This window comes from Pinus tabuliformis, chromosome 1_1, assembly GCF_031772625.1.
Source record: "Pinus tabuliformis cultivar Carrire ecotype Pingquan chromosome 1_1, CPIR1, whole genome shotgun sequence".
Classification (NCBI taxonomy): domain Eukaryota; kingdom Viridiplantae; phylum Streptophyta; class Pinopsida; order Pinales; family Pinaceae; genus Pinus; species Pinus tabuliformis.
Window position 1 is genome coordinate 268,413,103 of NC_142297.1, and position 22,675 is coordinate 268,435,777.

The window sequence follows — 22,675 nt, forward strand, 5'->3', positions numbered from 1 at the left end:
GTCATCAAACTTCCTCATATCTATCTTTGGAATGTGATGCTTCTTAAACCACACATTGGAATCTCTAAAATCATAATTTATATTCCTTTTGTCCTCGTCATGATTTTCATTGATTACCTTGTCACCACCAGGAAGCCTTTCTTGTAACAACTTAATCAAACCTTCCTTCAAACCTTCCATTTATGGTTTTGAACCATTCATGTCTCCTTTTAAACCATTCATGTCGCCTTATAAACCATCCATGTCATATTTTAAACCATATATGTCACCTTTTAGTTCATCTTTCGTTTCTCTTTGTGAGAGAAAAATTTCTTGCACTTGGTCCCATAAGTTTGATATATCATGCTGCAATTCTTCCTCTTCATGCATCATTGTAGAGCTTTTTGAGGGCTTAATGGGTGTAGAATTATTTTTATTAGGAGGAATTTTAGAACCCAATACTGATATCTATGCTTCAATAAGCCTTGAAATATATGCTTCAATATGCCCTTGGAATCACTTCGAACTGAATTTTCAAACAAAAGTTATGCAATTTTTTAAAAAATACACACATTGTTTTCTTGCTTTTAGGATCTCTATCTTGAAACGATTGCAACTTTGTAATTTTGGATCTCCAAGTTCTGAAATTTATTTTGTGGTAGCTCTCTGAGTCTTATTTCCAACCCCACAACTCTGATTGTGATTGAATTCTTGAATAAAGAGTTATGCCAAATCTCCCATGATGGACTAATTATGGAATAGTTCAGTAAAGCGAAGTTGTACAAGATGCCAAGTGTCATTTTTTCACCCTTAGGCCTTGAAATTTCTACACAAAAAAAAAAATTTCTGTGAAAATTCAGCCACATTTTACAAAATACAAATTTGATGCTTGAAAAAAAAGTTATGATGATTTTCCATAGGTCACTTGTTTGATACAGAATTAAAGATCCCGCAAAAACCCTAACTTCCTCATATCATATCTCGGAAAATATGGAAAACGAAGCTCTGAAAGTTTTACATGAAGTTCCCCAATATTATGGCTCCATGTGGTAAAATTTACTTCTTATGAAGCATCATAGAAAAAAATGTTATAGCGAAAATTCCAAGATGACATGTTTGAGGAAGTGAAACCCTAGAATGAAAAGCTATGATGCAAAATGTTATGCAACCAACTCACAAAATGATAGATCAACAACTTAAAAATTGTCCTCTTCGATGGAGAAACTTCCCTTATGTTACATAAATGAACAATTCTTGTATGATACAAATGAAAAGACCTCCTTTGTATATATAGGAGTCTAAGGGGTCACAATATAATCATAGCCTACATAGCAATAATAATGTAAGAGTGCAACAATAACAATAGTCAACTTCTATGAGGCACAACAATAAAAATAAGGGGGGTACACTTGTATTATAGTGACCTAAAATATTCCAAGTGTTTTTATGATTACTCTGTTGCATATACGAACTTTGTTCCTTACATTAAGGAGTATGGCAAACTAGGGGTTGACTAGGTATTCATGTTAATAACCTAATGTATAGGTGTATTGTGTGTTCCTGATGATGCATAGGAGTTGTAAAAGGATCTACATGTGCTAGAAGAAGTTTGATAGGATCTAGATATGTTACAGGAGGTCGTATAGGTGTTGGGGATGTTAGACAGAATCTATAAGAGCTGAGCTAATTGATGGAGGCCATATGTTGTAGGTTATGAGTTCCATGTGTTTGATTCCCTTGCAAAAGAACTTATTCTTAGTATCATGAGGTGAAACTACTTATGGAAGATGAGAATGATTTCCTAAGCATCATCTTGAAGTAGAATTGGAAGATTCCATGAGAAAGGAGGGAAAATAAGGACTAACATCGGTTACCATTGGCCACAAAGCGTTATTAATGCTAGCCAAGGCTTGGAGAAGAACGCTTCAACACGAATCAGAAGGGAAGAGGGAGAATTACCCTATTCTAAGTTTTTTTTTTTTTTTTTTTTTTTTTTTTTTTTTTTCAGATTCCGTGTGCATATTAGGTTAATTTATGGTTTTTCCAACTTGCCTTGTTTGAAACTTTTCATGTGAAGGTTAGAAAAAGGTTAGGGAGATTCTAGAAAGTGATTAGCATTAAAAATATCCTTCATGAAGAGGATCTAGTGGAAATATATAGTCAAGGAGTTTAATCTGAATCAAATCAAAAGTTCTTTGTAATTATGGAGTTGATTACCATACTTCATCTACATATTGGAGAAAAATCAATGAGAGCATGGTTCAATGTGTTATGCATTTAGTGAGTGTGAGAGTGGAGAAGGGTGTGCAAGTTGTGAGGGTTGTAATGTAGAATTTATGAGGTAGATTTTAGGTGTAGTAGCAAGTAGAAGGAATATGTTTCAGTCAACATTTATGCAGAGACCATGGATACGATGTAGATATTATTGGTGTTTGGTAGCATCTTGATTATTGTCCATTCTATACGTTGTGTGCAACAATCATTTGCAAGAATTTTTACCTACAATAGAGAGGGTTGTGGTTAACACATTTATCAAATTATTATTTGTATTGATTGATGTATTGATCGAAAATGGGATGCAATTTGTGGTATTATATTGGATTTTTTTTTTGTGTGCGTTGAAGATATTATTGCTTTGGTGTTCGTGTTGAGCAGTTCTATGGTTCCAGTATGAAATATTTTGAAACGAGAACCACATAAAGAAGTGGAGCTATATAAATCTAAAGAAATGAATATAGGGAGAGATTTTCTTCATTTAGTAGGAACTGGATAGTTCAACAGTAACTAGGTGAGGCTCATTGGTTGTGGTGGATTCAAGTGGATGAGTTTGTGAGTAATATGATAATTCAGCGGTCATTGGGTGAGGATTATTGATCGTGGTGGATTCCAGTAGATGGTTATTTGTAGACCTATTAGAGAAAGAGACTTCCTATAGATAGTAGCTAATGTACTCACTATTTAATGAATTTTATGAACATAATAAAATATTTTGAGCAGCACAATAACAACAACGATGGTTTTTTATCCAGAGGGGGTTTTCCACGAGAAACACTTATGTCCCTTATGTTGTTAATTGTTTCATGTTTATATTTGATGCTCTAATATTTGTTTAATTTTTTCAGTACATGCATGGTTTAAAGGTTTAATTAATTGAAGAAATTTTATAAGTGTCTGCACTATTGATTCACCTTGTACATAATCTCCCTACTTCTACATGAGGTAATGCCACTAGAACCAAGGGCCTACCACACACCCAATACTGAAAAGTTGTGACATTAAGAGAGCTATGAAATCATCCCAGTTAGTCACTAGAAGATATCCCTCTAGAATTAGGTCTCCATGTTTCTTTCCCACTAAATTAGAGCATGGACCTCTAATTTCAACAAAGAAAATCAAATCATATTTTCTTCATTTAAAATTGTAACTATTGCAACCATATATTAACTTCAAAGAATAAATCTCCATTTGATATAACTTGATGTTGAGCATCACCTCCATATGTAAGAGGACTATGAATCACACTTGAATTGTGATTTTCATTTTTTGGTAATTTCTCAAGTACTATCTCTAGTTATTATTGATCCTCTAATCTCCCCTCGGATCTAACCTCTAGATTAGAATCACTATATTCTCCAAACATACTTAGTTTATTCATAAAGTTGAACATGATGAGGCTCAAACTACAATTTATATTTGTGACTTATGTTTCCATCCATGCAAACCTCTCCTCCACATGATCTTGAGGTTCATTCAGATATTTATCAACCATTTGTGGGGTTTTACAACTTTTGTCTTAAATTTTGTCTTAACTGATATGGATCTATTATAACTCCCATAATCTACTCAAATAAACCTTCTATGATACCAATATCATATGAAAACTACCTTGAATAGCCAACTCGAGAGTTCATCCAATATATATAGAAGCCTATTCTTAAAATATAAAATCTGCGCTTTGAGGATTAATTTATCCCTATATTTTTGGACTCATTAATTACAGCGTTATGCTTGTGCATGAAATAGACAAAATATTTAGAAAATAGAGAACCAAAAAAACCACAAATCATAATTAACATAAGATATCACATGGGAAACCCTTTTGTGAGAAAACCCATCTGGAAGGTGAGTCTATCTTCTCCCTTTTTATAAATGAAAAATGGATTCGAGTAAAATACAGAAATATATGTGGCTCATGGATTTCTACAATGTAAAACTCTCTCTCTCTCTCTCTCTCTCTCTCTCTCTCTCTCTCTCTATATATATATATATATATATATATATATATAGAGAGAGAGAGAGAGAGAGAGAGAGAGAGAGATCCAACATTAACTACTCATATCAACAATAGAACAAAATGAACTCAAATAGAATGGAATATTTTTCCTCCTAGTACCTAGTTATAACACAACTTGATAACCTACTAGTGCTTATGTTTGACTCTTTCAACTCTGAACTAGAGTTATAATAGGAGCTCTTCATCATGATTGCATGGATAGCTCCTTTTCCATGAATAATAGAGCATGAAATGGCATGCTATGAAATCATGGTGGTCAAAACAAGAACATCAACTTCTAGGTGGTATAACTTTTGTATACAAACTTTGATTGAAGTGGTCATTACACTGTTGGAATGATATCTATTTGCAGATTAGCACTTTGTATTGTGATACTTAAGAGAAAAAAATTTACCCCAAAATGTTTCCCTTTAATTTCTCAAAAATGTTTCCACAAGGTTTGATATGTCAATTTTCCTAACAATGACCTATCAGTAAAAATGGTACTGTGAGTCTATTCCTCCAGTCTATTCCTCCACTTTAGCCACTCAAAAAATATCAATATCGACTAAAAAACAATATAAAGATTTAATACAAATAAATAATTATGAGTTGGTTATTGTAACAAATAGTAGTAATGAGAAATTAATATTAATTATGACAATTACACAATCGTTATCTATTACAATCATAAATTACTCATAAATTCTTAGTAATGTATTTTTCATTTCCCAACAATTTAATTTTTTTCTATTACCTTGCAATTACAAGGGGTATATATTAAAATTTAATTGATGTCAAGCATCATTTCTTATCGGCATGGGTTAACTCCATATTTATATGCTCATTTATATGTTGTCCTAAGTTATGATTATCATCTATGGTGTCCGTTACACGAACTTATTAATTTCATTCTAAGAATTTTAGGGAAATTAAAAATTTGTAGTTCTTCAAAAAAATGATAACATATTTTTTTTTAATTAATGATCACATATTTTTTTTCTTTCCCTAGCTAATGTAAAGATACACACCTAGTTATTAAGAAATCCACATAAAACCAATTGAATTGCCTAATATAAATTAGGGATGAAATTATTATTTTGAAGGTACAAAATTGTTATGTGAATGTCAATTATGAACAAGGTGGACAATAAAATAGGTATGTTGTAGAAAATTTTGCTTGAAAGTGTTTTCTATTGTGTATGATCCTTTCCCTAATAACCCTTCACTCTCCCACTTTGCAATTTCTTAAATCAACTTCAATTGTTTAATTTAACTTATCAAAACCCAATTGATAGGAATATATTTGTGTCGGTGTGCCTAATTTATAATGATTAGGTAATTGACCCAACTTATTAATTTTTATTATTATTTTTTTATATTTTATTTTTATTAATATCTTTTTAATTAAAATATATATATATATATATATATATATATATATATATATATATATATATATATATATAATTAATTAATTAATTCTTTACTATATCATATCTACTATATTGTAACACATCTACAATAAAAACTATCGATATTTTCTAAGAAAATAAAGGTAATGTAATTTTAAATTTAGCCTATGAAATAGATATCATGTTAAATAAAATTTAGAGAACAAATGAACCCTACCTTAATAAAAAACAAATTTATGAAACAATGTTTACAAAAAAAAATGATGAAAATTATTATTATATGGAAGGTTAGGCTAATATTATATTTTATAATGAAATTTATGAAAATTTGTATAGCACCATAGATTCATAGTAAATGGGTACTTAACAAAAATATATATATTAGTTCAAGGATTAGATTTGTTAACAATTAAAATAATTTAAATGTAAAATGGTATTTGTTGGACACCTAATCCACCAAGGGTTTATGTGTGGGAGATGAATAGTCAAAAGAGTCCAAGAGACGTTGGAAGATGAATCCAATAGTCATAAAAATGTATTATAAATACACATCTATGTTAATAGTAAAGTTAATTAACTATTCTATCATTCATGTCTCTTCAGATTCCATGTGCATCTAACATGGTATCGGAGCACAATGCCCATTTTAGTCTTGTAACTCTTATCTTCTACTAGTTTCTGCTCCCACCCAGAGTCGTCTCTGCTCTTTGATGTGCAAACTTTGGAGCGTTAGTTCTTTGTTTGTGTGAGCATTGGTTGGAGAGATTCCCATGTCATTCTCTGTGACAATTAAATTCCCCACTTGTACGCTATATTCTAGGACTAGTGCATGAATTGTATACAATGTGAACAATTGAATGTATACTAGTTGGGAAGGCAAATTGTGAAACCCATGAAAGGTTGTTGAAAAATGTGTCTAGGGAACCGTGACCATCTCTGCATTAGTTTTTTCATTGTGCTGTAAATATATTGATCTGGATTGAAGTCCATGCACAATTTAGGTGTGTTGATGATCCGGATTTAAATAGGAACGCAACAAATTACAGCGATAACCATAAACATGGAGATGCAGTGGAAATAATACCTCATTTCATTAATGTAAAATATTGAAATATGCTTACAAACTGAAATGGAAATAAACCAGCTAGGGCGATGGTAGCTTATCTCTGAGAAGATATGTGGCGGGTACATGCGTCTGAACTGCCTTACAATGAGGCTCAAGGGCCTTTTTATTATTGAATAATAAGAGCAAACCCTAACCTAAGGAAATGTAACACCAAGAGTTTATGGGCCCCATTGGGGTGAGTTGGACAACCAACTTCTCGGGGTCGTGACTTTGTCATATTATCTCCGTTTGATGTGCATGATAACCCATTGGAAAGATCTCTCCGAGGACTACGATGGAAATGGTGTCTTTTGACAGAAAATTGTTGCCCATAGATTTCCAAAAAAACATCATTTAGGGCCTCAAAACGGCTCTGGAAGTTTAGGACCCAAAAAACCGCTAAAATTAGTAAACTATGCTACAATTAAGGAAACTGAAAAACTGAAAGAAGTAATGGTGGGGGTCCAAGTGGAGCTCATGGGTAGCCACCGATATCCACCTGAATCATTCCTCCCCCCTTAGGAAGCAATGGTCCCCATTGCATTGAGTTCCTCCATGAGATGAGGAAACTTCTATTGAATGTGGTCCCTAGTGAGCCACTTGCCTTGGTGAAGGAGTTGGCCTGCTTTGGTAACTCGATACAGTTGGAAATTCTGTTGGCGAGGGTGCTTGATTTCTGTGTGCATGATCCGATCAGTTGCAGCTTGTTCCATGCAATCTGAATTTAACTCTATGGGTGTGAGTTGTTCTGCAATGTCAGATGTGTCTAGTAATGGTGGAAAGTATGGCCAAAGTCGGTCCACATTAGACATTGGGTGCAGGCCAAGGAATGGGGGAATGTTGAGCTCAAATGCATTGTCTCCCACAGCCATGGTAATGGTGTAAGGACAATATCAGAGTGGTCTATGTTTTCGATAGGCTCTGGTAAGGCATTCCTTCGACAAATGCAACTAGACATTTTTGCCCACCTGAAACTTGTGTGGCACCCGATGTTGATTATGTCGCTAATTGTACTTGGTGTTTTATTTCTCCAGAATGTCATGGACCTGTAGGAGAATATGTTGTATGTGCTCAATGAAGCTATTTGTCTTATCTATTTCAGACTAGACATGAGCCAAATCTGCGTGAGTAGCTACAAATGGCATGGCCACATCAATGGGACATAGTGGCTAGAATCCCAAGCCCACCTGAAAAGGGAAGTGGCCAGTCGAGCTGTGGAGAGATCGGTTGTAGCTATGTTGAACATAGGGGAGGCTCTCGTCCCATGTGGATGGATTCTTTGAGTTTTACATGCACAGAATGTGTACGATCATCCTTTTGACAACCTTTGTCTGGCCATCAACTTGAGGATGGAAGGCTGTGGAATTAGTGAGTTTGGTGTCTAGCATCGACCAGAGACTGGACCAAAGTGTACTGAGGAAAATATTGTCCCGATCTAAGATGATAGAATGTGGGATCCCAAAGTGTACCCATACTCATTCAAAGAATAGTTTAGTAGTGGCTTCAGCTATGATATTCTTCTTGCAGGCCGCCATAATGGCCATCTTCGAGAACCTGTCGACAACCACAAAAACACAGTCGTTTCCATGCTTAGTGGAAGGAAGGACTAACATGTAATCCATGGAGATGGATTCCCAACGTCGACTAGGGGTATGCAGTGGGGTATAGAGGCCTTGCTTCTTGATGGCCAGTTTGGCAATGGCACAGGCAGTCCATGATCTGATGTACTTCCTGACATCGTGTCGAAGATTCGGCCAATAGAAATACTTTTGTAGTACTGTCGCCATTTTCTTGACCCCAAAATGTCTAGCAGCTCGACTATAGGGTGCTTCCCAAATCATCTTGGCATGCTCACTTGAAGGAACACAAAGGTGACCCAAGTGGCATAATAGGACATCCTAGACGTGGAAATCTAGAACATGCTGACCTTCCAAGAGTGTCTAATATGTGTGGCCGAATTCTAGGTCGCTTTTGTAGAGAAGTGGCCAATAAGAAGTCTCGTGCCCATAAGAGTTGAGCACGGTGGTTAACACCATGATCGGTGGTCGACTGAGGCAATCTGCAACATTATTGGTGCTGTCCTTCTCATACTTGATATTTAAATGGAATTGTTGCAGGTATGTGGACAAATTTTGATGGTGATCATTCTGCAATTTCCCTTGGGTCTGTATGAACTACAGGGGTTGGTGCTTTGTGTGGATGACCGTTTCCTTCCCCAAAATGTAATCCTTCCATTTTTGGTAGGCCTGTACAATGGAATACATCTCTTTGTCATAAGTGGTATACTTCTAGACTGTGTATGAAAGTGTCCCATTGTGATATGCCACTGGATGCCCATGTTGAGTAAGGACTGCCCCAATATCATAGTTAGAGGCATCTGTCTCGACCTCAAACGGTTGTTACAAGTCTGGTAATGCAAGCACTGGTGCCGAGTAGAGACAATCTTTTAACTTTGTGAATGCCTTCTGTTGAGATTCAAACCAAAGGAATTTTTCTTTCACTCCTCCCTTAGTGACTTGACTGAAGGGCCAAGTGATATGAGAAAATCCCAACATGAACCTGTGGTAGAAGTTGGAAAGACCTAGAAAGCTGCAAAGCTCTGTCAGAATGGTTGGAGATGGCCAATCCCGAATGACCTGGATCTTGGCTCGATCCACATGCACCCCCTATTCATCAATAATGTATCACAAATACTGAACCTAGGTCATGCCAAAAGTGCATTTCTCCAATTTGGTACATAACTTGTGTTGCCGCAGTATTTGGAGAACCTGTCAAATGTGGTGGAGGTGCTCTTCCTAACTCTTGCTGAAGATCAGGATGTCATCCAAGTATACCACTACAAGTGAGTTGGTGAATGGCCCCAAGATATCATCCATTAGCCTCATGAAGGTTGCAGGAGCATTCGTCAGTCTAAAAGGCATAACCAACCATTAGAAAAGGCCCTCCTTACCTTTGAAGGCAATCTTCCACACATCGGAGGGTTTGATTGGTACCTGGTGATATCCTAACCTCAAATCGATCTTGCTAAAATATTTTTCCCCCTTCAGTTGGTCCAGGAGGTCATCAATCTGTGGGATCGGGTAGTTATTACGGACAGTGATCTTGTTCAGCGCCCGATAGTCAATACAGAGTCTCCAAGTCCCATCCTTCTTTTGTACCAACACGATTGGGCTCCCACAGGGTGATGAACTCGTACGGATGTGACCTTTCTACAACAATACCTGAATCTACCTCTTGATTTCATCGTTCTCCAAAACAGAGCGCCATTAGATTGGTCCATTGGGCAGCGACGCACCTGGGGTCAGATCGATGGAGTGTTTGACCTGACAGTGCAGAGGAACCCTTGTGGGGGAGGTGAAGATGTCCTCATACTCCTCCATGACCTTGTCCATTGTAGTTGTCATGCGGAGGGGCCCTGTCTGGAGGTCATGGCCATTGTCTTCTTCTTTCCTTGTGGGTGTATCTTTAGGAAAACAAATTTCCCGGTTTTGGAAATGAACTTACTACATTATTTTGTAGTAACCAAAGAGATGGTAGTAGGTAGTGCTACCTCTGGTATCCTGTACAACTTATTTCCCAAAGTAACAATAACAGTACGGGGATTGATTCATATAGAGCATGTCGCTTCCACAAGTATGGTTTTCCTAATAATACATCACAAACTTCAAGGGGAGCAATGTCACACAATACCTCATCCGTGAAGGGCTTGATGTTGTATGGAAGGAGACATTGCTAGCTCATGCGAAGATCCCCTCCTTGCTGAAGCCACCTGATGGTGTATAGTTGTGGATGTGTTGTGGTCGGTAAGCCCAACTGCTTCACGACCTCTTCCGAAATGAGGCTATTTTGGCTCCCACTGTTGACAATGAATTGTAGTGGGGAGCCCTTTACCCACATTTGGGAGTGGAAGAGACGCTCCTCCTCCTTTGGATCTTCGAGTTCTTCCTTCTGGATCTTCATGGTGGCAATGGTGGCATTGGGCTCTGCATCGATAATCTGCTTCCCTTTTTCATTCTCCTTGTTGGGATTGGACTCAAAGTCAAAATATGCATCTAATTCTGAAACCTTTAGCTCGGCCACTAGTGACTGCTTGGCCTGACACTCACTTGTGTTGTGGGTGGAGCTCTTATGGAACTCACACCACTCTCCCGTGTCCTCTTTCGGCTTCGCGACACTGTTCTTTGCTTGTAGCTTTGGGGGGTTTTCTTGGGCCGCCCCGCCTTGGCTTTTTCCTTTGTCCTGCGGTTTGGGGGCACCTTTCCCTTGCTTCGGATTTGCAAATCCAAAGTCTCGCTTCTTCTGTTTAAACTTTTGCTTGACCTTGATAGCATATTGGTATGTCGTGCCGAGTGAGGAGATGTTCAGGAATTATATTTCTTCTTGGATGTACTTGTGCAGGAAGCCGCAATATTTGAGTACCAAACGCTGCTCCAAATCCTTGATACCCAACTTTGTGCGAAGGGTATGGAAAATATTGGTAAACTCTGGCACATCTTGGTCCCTTCCCTACCGCAGCGTGGTCCACTTTATGTACTGATCCTCATAGCTTCCAACAGGGTAGTATTGTTCCTTGATGGCATCCTGGAATGAATTGCAAGTGGGTGTGGCTTAAAATAATGAGCATGTACTTTCATCCTTCTGCTCGAAGTAGGTTTCCCACCAGTCCTTGACATGGGGGGCTGCTTTGAGAAGAGCGAAAATAATATTTTCCTGACTGGAAAAATCATGAATAGAAAAATAACCCTCTAGCAAATTTAACCATTTATTGATGGCATCTTCGTCTATCTGATCCTCGAATATGGGGATTTCAAAATTAACTTGTACCTTAAATGCTGTGGCATTTCCAGAGTAGCTGTTGGAAGTTGATGCGTTGTCCCTGGGTAGCCACTGAAGGATCTCGGAAAAGTTGTCCATCATCGTGTTCCTTTGTCACTCGAGGGCTTCTTTGAGAAAATTTTGATAGCATCTCCTACCCCCTCGTCTTTCTTTTCATCTGCCATGGGATGCCGTTGGGATTTTTGAGGCTGGTCTTACGAAGGTTAGACCAATTCAAGCCCTAAATCCTTATATCCCGACCTCGTTTGGGACATGTAAAGAAAAACAGAGAAAAAAAAGTAGATCTCTCTGATAACACTGATCCAGATTTAAATGGGAACACAACAAATTACAGAGATAACCATAAACACAGAGATGTAGCAGAAATAATACCTCATTCCATTACTGTAAAATAATGAAATATGCTTACAAACAAAAATGAAAATAAACCAGATAGGGCAATGGTAGCTTATCTCTGAGAAGAGATGTGGGGGCTACATGCCTCGGAACTACCTTAGATGAGGCTCAAGTGCCTTTTTATTATTGAACAATAAGAGCAAACCCTAACCCGAGGAGATGTAACACCAAGAGTTTATGGGCCCCATTGGGCTGAGTTAGATAGCCAACTTCCCAGGCTCATGACTTGGTCATATTATCTCCATTTGACGCGCATGATAACCCGTTGGAAAGATCTCTCTGAAGACTATGACGGAAAAGACGATTTTTGACAGAAAGTTTCTAGCGGAAGATTTCCGAAAAATGACATTTCGTGCCTCAAAATAGCTTCGAACGTTTAGGACCCGAGAAACTGCTAAAAATAGTAAACTGTGCTCCAATTAAGGAAATTGAAAAACTGAAAGAAGCAATGGTGGGGGTCCAAGTGGAATTGGTGAGTGGCCACCAATATCCACCTGGATCATTTCTCCCCCCTTAGGTAGCAATGCTCCCCATTGCGTTGAGTTCCTCCAGGAGATGAGGAAACTTTTGTTGAGCTTGGTCCCTGGTGAGCCACTTGCCTTGGTGAAGGAGTTGGCATGCTTTGACAACTCGATACAATTGGATATTCTACTGGTGAGTGTGCTTGATCTATATGTCCATGATCCGATTAGTTGCAGCTTATTCCATGCAATCTGGATTTAACTATGTGGGTGTGAGTTGTTTTGCAATGTCAAATGTGTCTAGTAATGGTGGAAAGTATGGCCGAAGGTGGTCCAGATTGAACACTGGGTGCAGGCCAAGGAATGGAGGAATTCTGAGCTCAAATGCATTGTCTCCCATAGCCTTCGTAATGGGGTAAGGACCATATCAGAGTGGTCTAAGTTTCCGATAGGATCCGATAAGGTGTTCCTTTTGCAAGTGCAACAAGAATTTATTGTCCACATGGATCTTGTGTGGCACCCAATTTTGATCATGTCGCTCCTTATACTTGGCATTTGATTTCTCTAGAATTTCATGGATCTACTCGCGAATATGTTCGATGTGCTCAATGAAGTTGTTTGCCTTATCTGTTTCGGATTAGACATGAGCCGAATCTACATGAGTTGATGTAAATGGCATGGCCACATCAATGGGACATAGTGGGTGGAATCCTAAGCCCACCTGAAAAGGGTTGTGGCCAGTCGAGCTGTGGAGAGCTTGATTGTAGCTGTGTTGAACATAAGGGAGGCTCTCGTCCCATGTGCGTGGATGCTTTGAGTTGTAGATGCGCAGAATGTGTACGATCATCATGTTGACAACCTCTGCCTGGCCATCAGCTTGGGGATGGAAGGTTGTGGACTTAGTGAGTTCGGTGTCCAGCATTGACCAGAGACTGGAGCAAAATATACTAAGGAACCTGTTGTCCTGACATGAGATGATAGATTGTGGGATCCTAAAGTGTACCCATACTCATTCAAAGAAGAGTTTAGCAGTGGCTTTGGCTGTGATATTCTTCTTGCAAGCCGCCATAATGGCCATCTTCGAAAACCTCTCGACGACCACAAAAACACAGTCATTTCCATGCTTACTGGAAGGATGGCTTAACATGTAATCCATGGATATGGATTCCCAAGGACGACTAGGGGTAGGCAGCGGGGTATAGAGACCTTGCTTCTTGATGGTTGGTTTGGCAATGGCGCAGGAAGTGCATGATCTGATGTACTTCTCAACATTGTTTTGAAGATTCGACCAATAGAAATACTTTTGTAGTTCTACCACCATTTTCTCAACCCTGAAATGCCCAACGGCCCGACTGTAGTGTGCTTCCCAAATCATCTTGGCACGCTCGCTTGAAGGAACACAAAGGTGACCCAGGTCACATAACAGGGCATCCTAGAGGTGAAAAAATGGAACATGCTGACCCTCCAAGAGTGTCTAGTATGTGTGGCCAAATTCTGGGTCACTTTTGTAGAGAAGTGGCCAATCAAAAGTCTCGTGCCCATAAGAGTTGAGCACGGTGGTTAACACCATGATCAGTAGTCAGCTGAGGCAATATGCAACATTATTGGTGTTGTCCTTCTTATACTTGATATTCAAATGGAATTGTTGCAGGTATGTGGACCACTTCTGATGGCGATCATTCTGCAATTTCCCTTGGGTCTATATGAACTGCAGGGGTCAGTGCTCTGTGTGGATGACTGTTTCCTTCCCCAAAATGTAATGTTTCCATTTTTGGTAGGCCTGCACAATGAAATACATCTCTTTGTCATAAGTGGGATACTTCTGGAGTATGTATGAAAGTGTCTCACTGTGATATGCCACTGGATGCCCGTGTTGAGTAAGCACTGCCCCAATAGCATAGTGAGAGGCATATGTCTTGACCTCAAATGGTTGTTGCAAGTCTGGTAATGCGAGCACTGGTGCTGAGTAGAGGTGATATTTCAACACCGTGAATGCCTTCTGTTGAGATTCATACCAAAAGAATTTTGCTTTCGCTCCTCCCTTGGTGACTTGACTCAAGGGCCAAGTGATATGAGAAAATACCAACACGAACCTGCAGTAGAAGTCGGCAAGACCTAGAAGGCTGCGAAGCTCTGTCAGAGTGGTTGGAGATGGCTAATCCTGAATGACTTAGACCTTGGCTCGATCCACATGCACCCCTTGTTCATCAATAATGTATCCCAAATACTAAACCCGGGTCATGCCAAAAGTGCATTTCTCCAAATTGGCACATAACATGTGTTTCCACAGTGTTTGGAGAACCTATCGAATGTGGTGGAGGTGCTCTTCCCAACTCTGGTTGAAGATCAGGATGTCATCCAAGTATACCACTACAAGTGAGTTGTTGAATGGCCGCAATATGTCATCCATTAACCTCATGAAGGTTGTAGGAGCATTCGTCAATCTAAAAGGCATAACCAACCATTTGAAAAGGCCCTCCTTGGCTTTGAAGGCAATCTTCCACACATCGGAGGGTTTGATTAGTACCTGATGATATCCTGACTTCAAATCGATCTTGCTGAAATATTTTGACCCCTTCAGTTGGTCCAGGAGGTCATCAATCTATGGGATCGGGTACCTATTATGGATAGTGATCTTGTTCAGCACCCGATAGTCAATACAGAGTCTCTAAGTCCCATCCTTCTTCTATACCAACACGATCAGGCACCCACAGGGTGACGAAATCAAATGGATGTGACCTTTTTGCAGCAGCTCCTGAATCAGACTCTTGATTTCATCACTCTATAGAATGGAGCGCCAATAGATTGGTCCATCGGGCAGCGACGCACCTGGGGTCAGATCGATGGAGTGCTTGACTTGACAGTGCAGAGGAACCCTTGTGGGGGAGGTGAAGGTGTCCTCATACTCCTCCATGACCTTGTCCATTTGTAGTTGTCGTGCGGAGGGGTCTTGTCTAGAGGTCGTGGCCACTGCCTTCTTCTTTCCTTGTGGGTGTATCATTAGGAAAACAAATTTCCCGGTTTTGGAAATGAGCTTACTACATTTTCTGTAGTAACCAAAGAGATTGCGATAGGTGGTGCTACCTCGGGTATCCTGTACAAGTTATTTCCGAAAGTAACAATAACAACATGGGGCCTTGATTCATACATAGCATGTCGCTTCCACAAGTATGGTTGTCCTCATAATACATCACAAACTTCAAGGGGAGCAATGTCACATAATACCTCATCCGTGAAGGGCTTGATGTCATATGGAAGGCGACACTACTGTCTCACATGAAGATCCCATCCTTGGTGAAGCCACCCGATGGTGTACGGTTGTGGACGTGATGTGCTTGGTAAGCCCAACCACTTCACGAACTCTGCCAAAATGAGGTTCTTTTGGCTCTAGCTGTCGAAAATGAACTATAGGAGGGAGTCCTTTACCCAAATTTGGGAGTGGAAGACATGTTCCTCCTCCTTTTGATCTTCGGGCTCCTCCTTCTGTATCTTCATGGTGGCAACGGTGGTGTTGGGCTCCGTATCAATAATCTGCTTCCCTTTGTCATTCGTCTTTTCGGGTTTTGACTCAGAGTCAGAACATCCATATGATCCTAAAACCTTTGGCGTAGCCACCAGTGACTGCTTGTCCCAACACTCAGTTGTGTTGTGAGTGGAGCTCTTATGAAACTCACACCACTTTCCTGTGTCCTTTTTCAGGTTCGCGGCACTGTTCTTTGCTTGCAGCTTTGGTAGGTTTCCTTGGGCCACCCCATCTTGGCTTTGTCCTTTGTTCTATGGTTTGGGGGCACCTTTCCCTTGCTTCCGATTCACAAATCCAAAGTCTTGCTTCTTATGTTCAAACTTTTGCTTGACCTTGATGGCATATCGGTATGTCGTGTTGAGCGAGGAGATGTTCAAGAATTCTATTTCTTCCTGGACGTACTTGTGTAGGCAGCCATAATATTTGGGTACCAAATGTTGCTCCAAATCCTTGATACCCAACTTTGTGCGAAGGGTATGGAAAATATTGGTAAACTCTGGCACGTCTTGGTCCCTTCCCTGCCGCAGCGTGGTCCACTTTATGTATTGATCCACATAGCTTCTGACAGGGTAGTACTGCTCTTTTATGGCATCCAAGAATGAATTCCAAGTGGGTGCGGCTGAAAATAGTGAGCTTGTACTTTCATCCTTCTGCTCACAGCAGGTTTCCCACTAGTCCTTGACGTGGGGGGTTGCTTTAAGAAGAGAGAAAATAACCTTTTCCTAACTGGAAAAATCATGAATAGAAAAATAACCCTCTAGCAGATTTAGCCATTTATTGATGGCATCTGCATCTATCTGACCCTTGAATATGGGGATCTCAAAATTAACTTGTACCTTAAATGGTGTGGCATTTCCAGAGTAGCTGTTGGAAGCCGATGTGTTGCCCTTGGGTAAGCGCTGAAGGATCTAGGAAAAGCTATCCATCATCGCATTCCTTTGTCACTCGAGGGCTTCTTCGAGAAATATTTTGATAGGATCTCCTGCCCCCTTGTCTCTCTTTTCATCCACCATGCGAGGTCGTCGGGATTTGTGAGGCTGGTCTTGTAAAGGTTCTACCAGTTCAAGCCCTAATTCCTTATATCCCAACCTCGTTGGGGACATGCAAAGAAAAACAGAGAAAAAAAAGTAGACTGCTTTCATACCACGGATCCGGATTTAAATAGGAACGCAACAGATTATAAATATAACCATAAACACAAAGATGCAGTAGAAATAATAATTCATTTCATTAATGTAAAATACTAAAATATACTTACAAACAGAAATGGAAATAAACCAGCTAGGGCGATGGTAGCTTATCTCTGAGAAGAGATGTGGCAGCTACATGCCTCTGAACTACCTTAAACTGAGTCTCAAGAGCCTTTTTATTATTGAACAATAAGAGAAAACCCTAACCCGAGGAGATGTAACACCAAGAGTTTATGTGCCCCATTGGGGTGAGTTGGACAACCAACTTCCCGGGGTCGTCACTTGGTCATATTATCTCCGTTTGAGGTGCATGATAACCCGTTGGAAAGATCTCTCTGAGGACTATGATGAAAAATGTGATTTCTGGAAAAACATCGCTTGCAGTAGATTACGAAAAAAACGTCGTTTAGAGCTTCAAAACAGCTCCGGAAGTTTAGGACCCGAAAAACTACTAAAAATAGTAAACTATGCTATAATTAAGGAAACTAAAAAACTGAAAGAAGCAATGGTGGGAGTCCAAGTGGAATTGGTGGGTGGCCACCAATATCCACCTGGATCAACTGAAATCCTAACGTTGGAGCTGTTTTATTTGTTGGCTTGGAGATTGTATGCAGGTTTTAGGATATTCAGTAAAAAGAGAACATTTGTGCACTTTACCATTTCATATCTCTGCATAACTGACCATTGGTTAATAAAATGCTCCTATCCCTTATGAAAGTCATTGTCAACACTCTTTCTAATGTCTTTGTCACTTTCATACCCCAGTAGTAATGTTGTTGCATCCTTATTTATCTCTCAAGACATGTCAATTGCACCTTATTTTCTCAAATTGTTACCAACTCAATAAATGAAGCTCAACTCCTTTAGTTGAAACATTTGAGTTTTCCCTCTAACCTAAAGTCATTGTTGAGAGGTTTTTAACTGAAGCTTCAGAATCAGGTGATGACATATGTCTAATGTGGCTTAAGGCCATTGTTGATGGGATTCGCATCGAAGTTATACATGCACTGGATACTCTCTCCAGAGTAAGCTCCACTTAAAGTAAACTATTTTCTGCTTCATCCTCTTCCTCACTAGGTCAACACTTTCTTCCCAAAATCTACATGCAAAAAAATTCTGTGAGAGACCATCTATGACTTGACTCAGGTCTCTTCCCATAGTAGAAATCTCAATGAGTAACAATTAGTCATATGTACAATGAGAAATAATAACCTTCAGTAGGCCAAAATCTGTCTCTCCCACATCACCTATATATTGAATATTATCTATTGCAGTTTGTACGCAGAGGTCAACCAATGAAGGGGGCCTTGCCATGATTCTTGTACTACCTTAATCTGAAATGTTACTTTCCAGTTGATCCAAGAGTTACCAGAGATATATATTCATGCTCTTCCAAGTATTTTGCTTACAAAAGAATTATATTACCCTGGATTTCATGCTCTTACGAGAAGAAGACCTAGCATGAAACATGAGGCCGTCGATTAAGAAGTTTGTGACTTTTTCCCCCTTGGGAGATTTGAACACGACACATTTGGAAACACCAAATTGATATGATTATATGCAACACCAACAATCTTGCGACTTTTCCTATGAGGGGATCGAGTCGACCTGCCAATTGTCAGAGAATAAAATATCCTTCTATTAAATAACCTAGAGTAGCATAGGGTATTGATGCATTGACATGAGCATTTGAATGTTGAGTGTTGAGCATTGCATAAGGCAATCGCCTTGGCATTGTATTGTTCGAAATTGAGTTGAGGCAATTAAAATTCCATAGCTTGGAGGCGTTTGTATGTTGTAACTACTAGGGCTAGTCATGAAAATAATATAACACAACACAACATTCTCCCACTTGTTGTTTTCTTTCCACAAGGGGCCACAGGAGAGATTAGTCATTGATATAGCCCTGCAATGCCCATTGTTTCTCTACACCAAGAGAAATTCTTAGAGCTCACATATTTTTTCAATGCATCTGCATTATTCTTCAAAGTTTCCACCTTTACGAGCAACACCCTTTTTTCTTCTAACACATACCTCACAAAGTGATACTGAACATCAATGTGCTCTGTATTTGAATGGTAAGAAGGATTCTTTGCCAAGAAAATCGCACTTTGGCTGTCACAGTATATCATTATAGCTCGTTGTACTAACACCATACTTGAACACAATATCTACAACCAAACTACTTCCTTGCTTGCATGAGTGGTTGCATTGTATTCTACCTCTATAGTTGATAGTGCCACTACATATTATCTCTTACTCATCCAACTGACTGCACCTCCAAATAGGTTAAACACATGCCCACTTGTAGACCTTCTCTGATCCAAATCTCCAACCCAATTTGCATCAACAAATCCATGGATATCCAAAACTCTGTCCAATCTCGGTCTTCGTTCGTAGCACAAACCATAATCACTAGTGCCACGCAAATACCTGAAAACCCGCTTCACTGTTGTCCAATGCTCTTTCCCTAGTTTTGACATAAACCTGTTCAATAATCCCACTGCAAGTGCAATGTCTGGTCTAGTGTAGAACATCACATACACTAGGCTATTGCCTTCACTTGCATATGGAACACAGGACATGTCCTCTTCCTCTTCTTGTGTCTTGGGACACTATTCATCAAATAACTTTACACCTACAGGAATAGGAACCTTCACCGATTTACTATCTTGCATATTAAACCTCTACAGTATTGTCCCAACATACTTCCACTGGTTTAACTAGAGCTTCCTCTTTACCAAATCTCTTTTAATTTCCATGCCCAAAATATAGTTTGCAGCACCAAGATCTTTCATGTCGAATTTGGAGGACAATTGGATCGTCAAATCCTGGATAATTTCTTTGTCATTTCCAACCAACAACATATCATCCGCATATAAGACCAGATAAATAACACGGTCACCAATTAATTTAAAATACACATAGTGATCTACTTTGCTTCTGGTGAAGCCAGGTCCCCATATAAATGTATCAAATTTCTGATACCACATCCTTGGTGACTATTTTAACCCATACAAAGAATATTTTTACATGCATACCAGTTCTTTCTTACCCTTCACTGCAAAGCCTTCATGTTGCTTCCTGTAGATCTCTTCTTCTAAATCCCCATGAAGAAATGTTGTTTTCACATCCATCTATTCTACCTCAAAATGGAAAGCACCAGCAACAGATAAAAGTAATCTAATAGAAGATACCTTGGAAACAGTAGAAACAATATCACCAAAATCAATTCCTTAAACCAAGGAATAACCTTTTGCTACCAACCGAGGTTTGTATTTCTCCACCTTTCCTTATTCATTCTTCTTCTTCTTGAACACCCATTTGCTTCCAATGGGTTTCCTTCCAGCCAACAACTCCACCAGATCCCAAGTCTCGTTTTGGTGTAAATATGCCATTTCATCAACCATGGCCTCTTTCCAGAGTTTGCCATCCTCTAAATCTACTGCTTCCTTCATAGTTCTGGGATCATCATCAATAATAGATAAAGAAATTTTTTCACAGAAATCAGATGGACTATACCTTTCGTTCTACCTTCTTTCTCGAATTGATCTTCTCACAACCGGAGTTTGTGGCTCTTCGTCTTCTGATTCCTTTTTTTTTGTAGAGTCTGACTCTTCCTCTTAAGCTCAAACTCTATCTTTTCAGGTTCCTTTGGTTGGACTTCATGTTTAATAACATCTTTCACCTCTCTGATCACCACATCTTGGTTGTACACAACCTTCCTTGTTACTGGGTTCGAAAGCTTTTAACCCTTTAAACCATCCTTATACCCAATAAAGGTGCACTTTTCAGATTTACTATCCAACTTTGTTCTTTTCTCCTTTGGAACATGTACATATGCATCATTGATCCAAGATATTTTTCTTATATATGTGTTAAAGAATTACATGCATAAATCATAGCTTAACATAGAAATTTAATGTACACATGAGAGAAGAGGAGAAACACATAAAGCATGAAATAAGACAAAAAGACTCAATAACAGAGTTCGTCTAACTTGGACTACATCTCTGGGCCCTGCTCGATCAATGGGGAGGCCTTCATTGATTAAGTGGCATGAGAAAGAAAAGTACAAGCATTAGTTGAAAGAAAGGAGTTTATACCTCCATACTGAAAAATGGCCAAAAAATGTAGAACTTTGATGGAGAAATGGACAGTGTCATTACGTACATGGCATCAAGAAATGCTCAAACCATATAAAATTTGTCAACGTCCAACAAAGTGGAAATTCGGCCCTCCTGCAAAATTCTGTCTCGAACTACGTGCACTGCCTCCTCTCCTTAGACGCACTGGAGAACAACGTTTAAATAGCAAACAGGTGGCAGATTCCTCAATAAAACAGTTGTAGCACAGTTGGTTTGAGATCCGGTTAATATGGAGGAGGTAAGGCAGTCAAACCCCACCTCCTCCTTTTTCATATAACAAATCCTTTAATTTTAAATGTTGGAAATAATACTGAGAAGGGGTGTGAATTATTATTATCAAATCAAACACCTTTTCATTTCATACTCAGATATATATATGCTACTTCAGTTATGGGAACCCGCTTATATACGCAATTGTGTCTAAAGCAACTGGCGTATATCTAGTAAACTTATGATTCAGTTAATCCATTGATTGTGGATATTTAATCAGTGCATCAGAACTTCATTAAACATACGAATAGTAAACAGGTGCAGTAAAACAGAACATATCATCACACACATGAACATAAGATATAAGGTGGAAACCCAATGTGGGTGAAAACCACCCACTGCAATGCTTCTCTATCTTCTTGTTAATAAGAAACTTCTTTTTATAATATTTTTGTACTAGTGCAATATTATACTAGTACGCAGGTTTCTACCTGTAGAAGGCTACAACCTTCTCTCATTCTCCAACTTCTCCTTGAAGGAAGCTACAACCCCCTTAGCTCTTGTACTAGCTGATGTACTAGTACGTAGGTGCTGACCTACAAAAGGCTACAACCTTCTCTTTTCTTCAAGGGACCACGTTTCATAAATTCTCAGACTGGATCCATCAGTAACATAAATCAAACATCAAATGTATCTGAATCAACCAGTCTCCTTTGCACCAAACAAAACTGAATTAAACAATCACTTCTTTAATGCCATAACTAGAATATAGTAACAGTTACCAGAAACCAATCTTGAACCCAAAACTCTGCAGCGATAAATAGAACTAGCTAAAATGTATTTTATGAGACGTATGCTACTTCAATATGTAGAACCTGCGTGCATATACTACTGTATTAAGGCAAACCTACGTATACGCTATTTTGAATTACTGAACCTACATGTATACGAGCCTTTGCTATGCCGAACCTGCGTACAGATCTATACAAGATAATTTACCCTTTTCAATTTTTCAGACATCAGTTATACCCAGATTATCAGATTTATAGATCAAGTCATGTGCCAAATATAACAGATCAAAATCACACAAAGATACTTCTCTTCAAACCTTAAGGTCTTGACCCATCAATAAAACTTAT